The sequence below is a fragment of the Ambystoma mexicanum genome, chromosome 4p (assembly GCF_040938575.1).
Source record: "Ambystoma mexicanum isolate Mex_15411 chromosome 4p, UKY_AmexF1_1, whole genome shotgun sequence".
Classification (NCBI taxonomy): Eukaryota; Metazoa; Chordata; class Amphibia; order Caudata; family Ambystomatidae; genus Ambystoma; species Ambystoma mexicanum.
The window spans coordinates 398,172,019-398,182,419 of record NC_090927.1 but is presented as its reverse complement, the minus strand read 5'-3'; positions in this window follow the sequence as shown (position 1 = coordinate 398,182,419).

The following is a 10,401-nucleotide window of genomic DNA, read 5'->3' as shown; positions in this document are numbered from 1 at the left end:
GCGCCCCAGGTAGCACTTCAACCACATTTTCATTCGTACCTTAATAGAAGAGTGTTAGCATATGCATATCTCAACGCCCAGCACCAAAATCCTAGGCAACATACATCTCTTAGCCAGATTGCTTTGGAATTTTTGTCTGACCTGTATTGTAAAAATGAGCGCGCTTGTAATAAGTGGCACATTCCTCCATGAGAGACCAATTCCGGATTTCAGTATCTTGATTTTGGCTGTAAAGGCCCACCATTGTCAATGCCCAGTTGTTATGCACTATTTCACAGACATGCAATCGTGCATGCAGGATTTTAGTGCTTGGTCCAGCAAGTATGGTACACTTTAAGATGGCGACACCACGTGTCGCGCGCCTCTGCGATGTCATTAGCTCCTTTTTTGTCTAGTTTAGTTAAACTTCCCTGCATCTCCTGTAAAATAAGATTCGTTTTTTAAATTGATTATATTTGCTTCCCGGCGTCTCCACTTCTTACTTAAACAGCCACTGAAAGAAACCCAGGGACCCCACATGAAAATCCTGTCTTCCAAAGCCACTCCTTTAAATAACCCCCTCCAATCAGACTACTTAAAACCTGCAATGCATGGATTGTGTGACTGGAGCGGATGGTCGTGGTGGTGTGGGGTGTGAGGATCGGCATGGAGGTCAGGTGACCTCTAAGAGCCCCATGGTGCAAGAGCTCACAGGCTCTAGCTCTGCTTCTTTTTTATTTTTGACTCCAAGGTTGCTTTATTTCAAACCTTTCACCTTTTACGTAATTATTATTAATCCTACAGCTCCAAACAACGTCATTGACCAATCCCATAGCTCTGCTACTTCCTACGACGGTCTGAGGGTGGGAGGGCAATTATGGAGACACGCGGTAGCTGCAGAGAGGGTAGAGGAGGGCCTCGCCCTCAAAGAAGACTTGACAGATAAGGGGCGGATGAAAAGGGTTCCCGGTACATCACGTGGTCCATGCTCATCCCCCTTCACATGGAACCAGAGGTCTATCCTCAGCATCACCTCGACACAGGTAGGGCCAATTTGGGGTATAACTTGCCAATAAAGGTGCATACTCCTTGCTACATAACCTCACATGTACATGCGGCCTTTAACGTAAGGACCAAATTAGATACCCTTTGAAAGCAGATTGCATTATACTTTTGCATGACGTCATGCGCATTCAAGGAACCTTACACTTATAGCATAACCTCGGGAGTATAGCTCTGGGGCAACGCCCTCGCCTTGGAAGCACTGCGACGCGGGGCAACGCAGGTTTGATCTCCGGGTCCCCCGGTGTGCTTAACAAAGTATTTGATTTCATAGCTGCCTAAAATTGAGCATGTGTTACCTCAATGACATGTAACACTCTTGGTCTGCGAAAATGAAAATAAAGTTTGGGGGGAAAAAACAATGGATTTGATTTTATTTTTAAATTTATTGCAGTGCCCAAGACCCTCAGGTATCATGGCGCTAGTTACAGAAAGTGCGGAGAGACAGTTTATAAAGTGCAGGACAATGTATACAGGTAAGTATAATAAACAAGGTCAGTGTGGGTGCACAATTTGGCAAAACCGCACTTCGTGTTACGGGGGGCTGCTATTTCAGGTGTGCAGGTAAGCAAGTTGCGGCCATGTAAGATTGCAAGTAGCGTGTGGGGCTAAACATGTCAAAACCTTTACAGGTAGGGTAAATGCAAAACTCAGCGCAGGGCTGAGAAATGTCAATCCAATGGTTACAGGTAGGTTGAAAGCAAACATTATTATGAGCACTGATTGATAAAGGCTCACCACAGGGGCTCACCACTTGTTATGCGGCTACTTCCAGTGTGTAAGCACAACATGACTCATGTCTAGAAGCAATAGAGGGGGTAGTATTTCCTCAGCATGGTGTATGATTAGCACAAAGGGTGACAATATGTGAATCCAGCCCGAATAAGTCGCTTAGCTGGGTGGAATGGCGCAGGTCAGAAGCTAGAGATTGCCACGGCTGCACCTGGAGTTAGCGATAGGATACAGAGGGGTAGGAAATAACAGGGAAGATGGCAAGAAGGTGCCCACTTTTTCATGCTGCTAACTATGGAAGTAACAGGCTGATCCAAGGGGCACTGGGGTGTGCTAAAGTCAGTTAGGTGATTTAGTGTTGGTTAAGGTGACTGTGGGTTGCACAACAGACAGGCAGCTTGCAATGTGCAGCGGAGAGAATGTAGTGTAAAAGGATGGAAGGAGAGGATAGGCTAAGTACATGCAGACAAGGAAGTCAGAGGGGAAGGCCTCCTTACCTTATGATGTGAAGCTTAACCCACTGCAGCATCTCGGACAGTACGGGGACCATGTGTAGATGGGTGGAGGAGTTAGAGGTCAACACGAGAATAAGTGAGGGTACATATAGAGGGTGGCTCTGCGGCGCCTTCTGCGCCCAGCCAGGGCCAGACAGCGTTGGCAAAAGACCCTTATGGGTGGCCCTTCAAGGGGGCCAGCATCGCCTGCAGGCTCCCAGGGCTGAATACAGGAACTACAAGCCTCAGCCAATCCACCATCTGCAGAGGCAGGCTAATCAAAGATGAAGGTTCTTGCAGTCTCCAGGTCGCAAAGGCAGCCATGTTAGAAAGAGCATGCATCGTATTTAAAGTAATATGGAGCCCAGCACAGGCTTATCTGCTGCAGGGGTTCTGAGGCTAGGATGTTCTTCGTGGGCACATGGTCTTCAACAATGTTCATTAAGAAGATCTTAAGGGGTAACTTGCAATTTCATGCTTATCTCACAAACTTCAAAGAACACATACATCTGTCAATACTTCAACTCTTGGGTGAGGAGGACTCACTGCGATAAGCAGCTCTTTGCAGTTATAATTGGAATAGGTCAGCTTTCTCTAGTTTTGACTATGGCATCTAAGCCATCTGGTTATGACTGTCTCATTATAATGGTGCACGTTCTAACAAGTAAGCTAACCATGCAGAATATCAGTAATGCGATAAAGGGAATCCCAGGGACCTCGATTCACCGAAATGTCAGGGGTAGCGGAAGTGACATCACAGACCCGATGACAGCACAGGAAGTGCTGTCACTTGACCTTTGACCTGGTTGGACCTGAATGGTATCAGTTCCTCATTATCCTTGGTGACATTACCGAAAGAGGCTTATGGGAGAAAAAAAAAACCTCATGAACGTAAACATGTTAAAATACCAAATGCGTACTGAAGCGCAGACAAACATATTTTAGATACAAGCACATTTTAACAAGGTTCCTGCCTTCATGTGCCATGGATGGGGTCATGATATTATAGGGTTAGACCAAATAGTACAACATAGGCAAAGACAATATTAGTTCCACCATCGGGTTCACTATTTGAAGATTTGAATACATCCTTAAACAATAATTATGACAAATCATTGTGCAATTTTGGGGAGAGCTGTGACCCGATTCTTGCGGAAATTGACTCAGACAAGCTTACATTGATGGAAAGCCCTCTGAAGATGTCCAACTAAATACAAAATACAAAATGGGGAAAGATATACAGAGAATGTATTTGTATAAACTACAAAGGGAGAAACCACACACCTGGGGACATTTAACAAGATGTGGTACGCCATGATGAGATTCCCAGGGCCGAAATATCACATTTATATGTGCTTTCATCTTAACTTACTAGGCTCCCTACAAGGGTAGGGGCCCATTGCGTTAGTGAATATTTTAATAGTGATACACAAAAAGTTGGGGGAAATTTCTTTTCTCGATTAGTACACCATAACAAAGTAGAGAAGGGAGTGTATTGTCAGATATGTGGAAAAAGTAATCTTGGGGGTTAAAAAGAAATGCCCTGATAGTTATATGGTATATGACAATATACTGTTTTGTTGTGCAGGGATCAAAATTAAGATTAGATAAGCAGGAGATAAAAGAAGCTCTTGGGTATTGGGAATTAACCAGTGAACAGCAGCTACCATGGAGGAGAGCTAGTACAAAGCGTTCCGCAAATCGAACTCCAACATTTTGCTTGTTTTGTGACCTTCTATACTTTAAATGTTATATAGATTAGGCCTAATGCTATTTATAGATTGTACCAAGCGCAGAGTTAAACCCACATAGGTAGGTGTGTTCGGCATCCGGTGGCCAGGGGAGCCAAAAGTAGCTCCTGGTAGCTGTTGGTGCCAAACTAAACAAGCTCTTCTAGGCTACAAGCATCAGCTAAATAGCTCCGAGCTCCTCTCAATTTTTCTAACCTTGTTGTGAATTAATTAATGTCTGTAATGGTTCTTTTAGAATGTTGGGCCTCAAGTAATTTATTGCCATTTGTAATGAACAAAGTTCTGAAGTGTATGATAAAAAATGTGTCAACGTTTTTAATAAACTATAAACACACAAAAAAGGCCTAGGCAATGCCATAAATGAGCCACTTCAGCATTGTACTTCCATATTATGCCAATTATAGCTGCATGTCGGGTATTGTCATTATATGAAAAGTAGATCCCTACATTGCCAGTTGTTGCGATAATACACTATCCAAAAATTCAATAGATGCAAGTCACTTTCAGCGCACAGGAGCATTAATGCTTTAATGATAATGATTTATTTATATAGCGCTTACGCCAAAGTGCTGTGCATAACTTGAATTTACATACAATTATCATCCCAGCCGAAGTTGGTACTCATTTATCAGCCTCAGAAGAATGAAAGGCTCAGTTGATCTTGCCAGGATTTGAACCTGCGACCTGCAGATCACACACAGATCGCAGCAACGAGCGCTCAACGCGCTAAGCTATCTGACCACTTTGTTATTAAAAATGCAATACTACCATAGGAAAGCATGTCAAAACTGGCTGCACAATGTAGGCCAGACACGTAATTACACTTATCAGGTTTGCTGTAGCCTTGATGATGCACAGTAAAAAATGGCATGCCAGAGTAAGACATATCTAGACTGGCAGCACCAAAATGCACATCTAACCAAGTAATAACACTTATCATGCTTACTTTATCATAGCTGCCCAGAAACATATACAATGCCACTGTAAGGACTAGCTGCACCCAAATGCCAGTCTAGCCAGGTAATTACACTTATGATTGTTTTATCAGAGATGCCCAGTACAAAATGTCAAGCCACAGTAAGAAATGGCTAATCTAGCTGCAAAAAAAAGCTAGTCTAGACACGCAGTAACACTAATGATGCTTACTTCATTATAGATGTGCAGAAAATTATGCCATGATGCTGTAAGAAATGTCTAGTCTGGCTGCACTCAAATATCAGTCTAGGCAGGTAATAACACTTATCATGCTTACTTTATTAGAGATGCCCTTTAGAAATGTCATGTCAAAATAAGAAATAACTATGCTGGTTGAACCCAAACGCCAATCTAGACAGGTAATAACATTTATCATGCTTACGTTATCATAGATGCCCTGTAATAAATGTCATGCCACAGTAAGAAATTACAATACTGTCTGGCCCAGATGCCAGTCTAGACAGGTAATAGCACTTATCATGCTTACTTTATCATAGGTGACCTGTAGAAATGTCATGCCACATTAAGAAATGATTAGATTCGCTGTACAAAAATGTGAGTGTAGATACTTATAACACATTTTATACCTGCTTTATCATGGATGCCCATCATGTGATAGCGCACCCCCACCTGCCAGGCCCTTGTGACACATCCCCCACCCCTCCAACTCTCCTCCTCCAGCCCCAAACTCAGTCCCTTGGCCCAGCACTACATCCACATCTCTCTTCCTCATCCCAGTACTTACATATGAGGCAAGGCGCTTCATAGGCAAGTACGGGGACAAGGAAAAGTATGACTGGGAGTAGTGAAGACTACAGGTAAGTAATCTAGTAATTGAACACAAGCACACCATTCAAATGTTCATTTACACTGCACCCATCCACCATTCACTCACACGCTCATCCACCCATACATCATGCACTCACATTACATAATATACCTATACATACATACACATATACACAGACATTTACAAAGAAAACACATTCTTACCTTTTTCCGAATCCATTGCTGCTCCAAGGAACTCTTCTGCAGGCAGGCCTCTCTCCCATGCCCCACTCATGCAAGGAACCAGCTCTGGTTCCTGTCATGGCGCAGAGCAGGGGAGACAGGCCCTCCATGTCCTGTGGGGGACAGGGGCAGATGGTTCTTTTTGAAGTTGGTCTAACTTAAAAAATAAATTATTTCCATTACGGTTTTCTGTACTGTAAATCATTTCGTTTTAAAGTCATACTGACTTCAAAAAGAAATGAATGTAAAGAAAGCTCTTCTCTGAGAGCGTTCTTTACTTTTGTTTTCTCTCTATCTCTGAGACCTCGTGGGTCACAGAGGCAGAGCCAGGGGACACACAGGAGTTGCCAGGGGTCGCAATTGTGACCTCTGGGGAACCCCAATTGATGTCCATGAGGACTTCTCACTTATGCATGCTAAGCGGAACTAGGTGCAAGCTGATTAAGCATCTTGCAGGCAACATGGAGTCCCTTTTCTATATTGCCCAGAGCACAGTTACATTGGTATGGCCTAACTAATCATAGCAGTATTATATTGGTTTGCTTCAAAACACAGTAATGCATTACTTCATTTGGAAGAAGTACATACTATTGCTTAAACATGCATTGCGTTGCCACTTATTGAATTCTTTTCACCACAGCGCACCCCTTATGAGATCATCTCATTAGTCTCATCCCTCTAATATTTCTGGGTGTCCACATCATAAATTCAAAATTCTTGGTTCCGCAACTACTCAGATGTCTTCATGGGAAGCAGCATCTCAGGAACTTTCAGGGTTCCTGAGGCTTTTTTTTGCATACAGGAGAACAAACATTTGCTAAAAGTGGCAGACAATATATTGGCAGGATGAAGAGAAACACAACTGTATGTAAAATACACGCTCCCAAGGAGCTAGTCAACCAGGACCATAGGTACCCTCCCAAGCTATTATCCTTGTGGAGTGTGTCTACAGTTTTATGTATGTGGGAGATGTCAGTAATGTTTTTGTAGTATGAAAATGCAACATTCTAACCCGACGAGCACATACATGCCCCGTTTGGAAGCCAAGATGGTGTCCAAGGTCATTCGGTTTTGCAGTACCATAGTATGAATGGACACCTGTTCATGCGTGATCATCGAAAGAAAAATGGTGGTATCATTGTATAACTCTTCCAGTTATGGGACACTTTTCAAAGCCTATCTTGGGTCAGTTGTACACCCAACCGAGTTATGATCTGCCCCATACCATCAATGAAGTTTTCCCAACCAGAGTTTCTCTTTAATCGGGAGGGAAGAGAAAACCCTGGAAGCACGATGGATAGCACAATGGATAGCAGGCATGATATAACCCATGTAGCAACTACCGCTCCAGTCCAGTCATTGACCCCACATATGGAGTAAGTTCCCTTACATGTGGATTCAACAATGGTAAAATCCTTGTCAAAGTGAAACGTGACATTGTGTCATGATCCCAGCCAAATTAACACAGATTACATTCAGATATCCCAGATAAACCAGGAACATTACCTCAGTCAGTGGGTCAAAAGTGGGTGCTAGCCTGCATACATGGCATGTACACCACTCCCAGCATCTGTTTCCATAGACATTCATAGTGTAACATTGGCCTTATAGTCCAAACATGGCTGCCGCAAGCTGCACTCATATCTTACAGCGCCTTCCATTGATATTGCAGAGGGAACTGACAGCGGGTAACGCTACCGATGCTTTCTCCTCACAGACCTGTCAAAGAAGACAAATATAAGACATTAGTTTTACAGAAAAAGACAACAGATTCTCAGAGCTTATAGAAAATACTTACCGAACCGTAGTTTTCCTCGAAGCAGTATCCTCAGTCAGCAGTGGTCGTTATTACCGCAGTGGCTCCTGTCAGAAGGTTCTCTGACAGCCGCAGCATCATCCAACAGCGGTTGTCGTCTGAAGCTGCAGCATCTTCAGTCAGAAGTTTCTTCCGCAGCCTCCGCACCTTTCCGAAACAATTTTCCTCAGCTTCCCGAACATCTGCAGATAAAACAGAGGTATTTAATTATCTAACGAACTGAATAGAAAAATATAAAAGAAAGTTAAATAAGCTTACATACCTGAAGTACTGCAAGTTTCTCCCAGCACAGTTGTTTCTGTGCTCTTTCTGAAGACAGCAGTTACTCCGTATAGTTGAACCTTCATTATTTAACGTTTCCTCATCCTGAGTAAACTCGAAGTCATCCACAGCCATAAACCTTTTCGAATTCTGAGAACCTACAAAAGAAAAGTTAATTATTAAAAAGAGAGATCTCTACAATGTAGGAATATTACAAGATATATATAAGAATACAGCATTTTCCCCAATATACTTTACCCAAAGACATTTTCTGGAAAAGTATAGGCATTTTCAAGGCAAACAACTATTGTGTCCTCAGCATTCCAAGATTCGATGGAAATTCCATCGCGACGCGCCCCTGTAGAAACCAGGATGGAGAGCTCCACACATAATAAACACAGGTGAGAGGGGAGAATTATAAAAGTATACATTTTAAGGCGGCATCTTCTCAGTAATTAGATGTTATAGCTATTCTATTGTTGTTAATATCGTTTTTACAGAAAAGGTATCCAAAAAGTGCCCAAGTACAGGTTCACAGGCTAAGAAGTCATTAAGCTCCCGAGGAGTCCAGTTAAGCGTTGCAGAACGCTAAGCCATACTTTAAAAAAAACTCCACCTGAGAGTAATGGAGGCCACAGGTATTGATAATTTATCCCCGATTTTAGGATAAATTCTCTCAGGAGAGAGTTGGTGGTTAACAGAGAACGCACCAAATAATTGGGTCGCCAATTACTACAGTCCCAAGCAGGACAAACACCACTCCCTAGTGGGGTTCCACTTGGTCCCATTTCTAATCCCAGTCCTCCTTTACAGGTGGTTTTGCCCGGGAACATTCCATTAGCAGCCCCAGAGAGGTTTACGGGGGATCCACAGCGCTTTGCAGTTTTTATGAACCAATGTAATTCAAATTTTCTGTGTAGACCTGTGGTTTTCCCTTCAGATCAAGCCAAGGTGTCATTTGTGTTATCCTATCTGGAGAAACATGCTGCTGACTGGTCTATACCCTTAGTCAATTGAGATGACCCCTTGCTAAGGAATTTCCCAGGTTTTCAGCAGCAATTAGCGAAACTCTTTGCCCATCCGGCCCAGGGACAGGGTTTGGATAATGAGCTGCTCTCTCTACTTCAAGGTAACCAGCAATGGTTGGCTTATATAGCTTAGTAGAAGAGACTAGTTGGCCTCAGGAGAAAAGAACAACCCTCTTTTATCGAGGATTACGTGGAGAACTCAAAAGATATATTAGCACAAGTAGTGAATCCTCCTACAGTTTGTGCTGAATGTATAGTCTTAACTATACAGTTAGATCACCGACTGCAGAACCGGCGCTGTGATCAGAACCTAGATCCTTCTATGTTTGTTCAAAAGATTGTGGAACTCATTCAGTGACTGAAAGTCACTCTGAACCAATGCAGTTAGGTGTTCGGGTCCCATTTCTAAGGAAGAAAGAGACAAAGAAGACAACATAATCTATGCCTCTATTGTGGGTCAGCAGGTCACCACTTGCGAAATTGTCCAGTGAAACCACTGTGGAAACCAGTGGGAGCAGTAGACAAGGCAGAAAGGCATATCAAAGAAAATTAGCAGATGGAAAACTCCAACGCCCGACAAGTCGAGCCAAAAGAAGCAAATTCAGATCCCTCATTTCTTTGTTTGTTATCTTAAGCAGTGACCTTCAACCTTCCCAGATATATGCTCTAGGAGCATATGTGGACAGTGGTGCGATAAGGAACTACATGGATTACAAGCTAGCAGGCAAGATGGGTATTGGTATGCAACAAAAGGCTGTGGTAGAAAATGTCATTGCAATAGGTGGGACACAACTGATATCCGGACCAGTGATGAAGTGTACTGAAGTTTGATCCTTGCTTTGCCAGGAGGGACATTGAGAAAAGATCTGGTTTGATCTAATTATGCTCCACAATTTAAAGTGATTTTAGGGATCCCATGGTTAGTGAAACATAACCCACAGATTTATTAGCATGCCAGAACCTTAGTATTTACAGAATATTGCAGACATTCCTGCTATATTCAAGACAGAACCTTTGAAAATGAAGTTCAAGTGAATTCAAGCGAGGAATCCACCTTAGGATTAAAAGGAAATCTTCCACCGGAGTACAGGGATTTTCAGGATGTTTTTGAAGAGGAACAGGCTAACGTGCCCCCCTCTTCCCCTCTCATCAGCCATGTGATTGTCAAATTGATTTGATTCCTGGTTCAAAGACCCCATGCAGCAGAATGTATGCATTAACCAAACAAGAAAATATTCATTTGAAGACTTATTTGGAAAACTATCTTGCTAATGGTTTTATTCAGCCTTCTA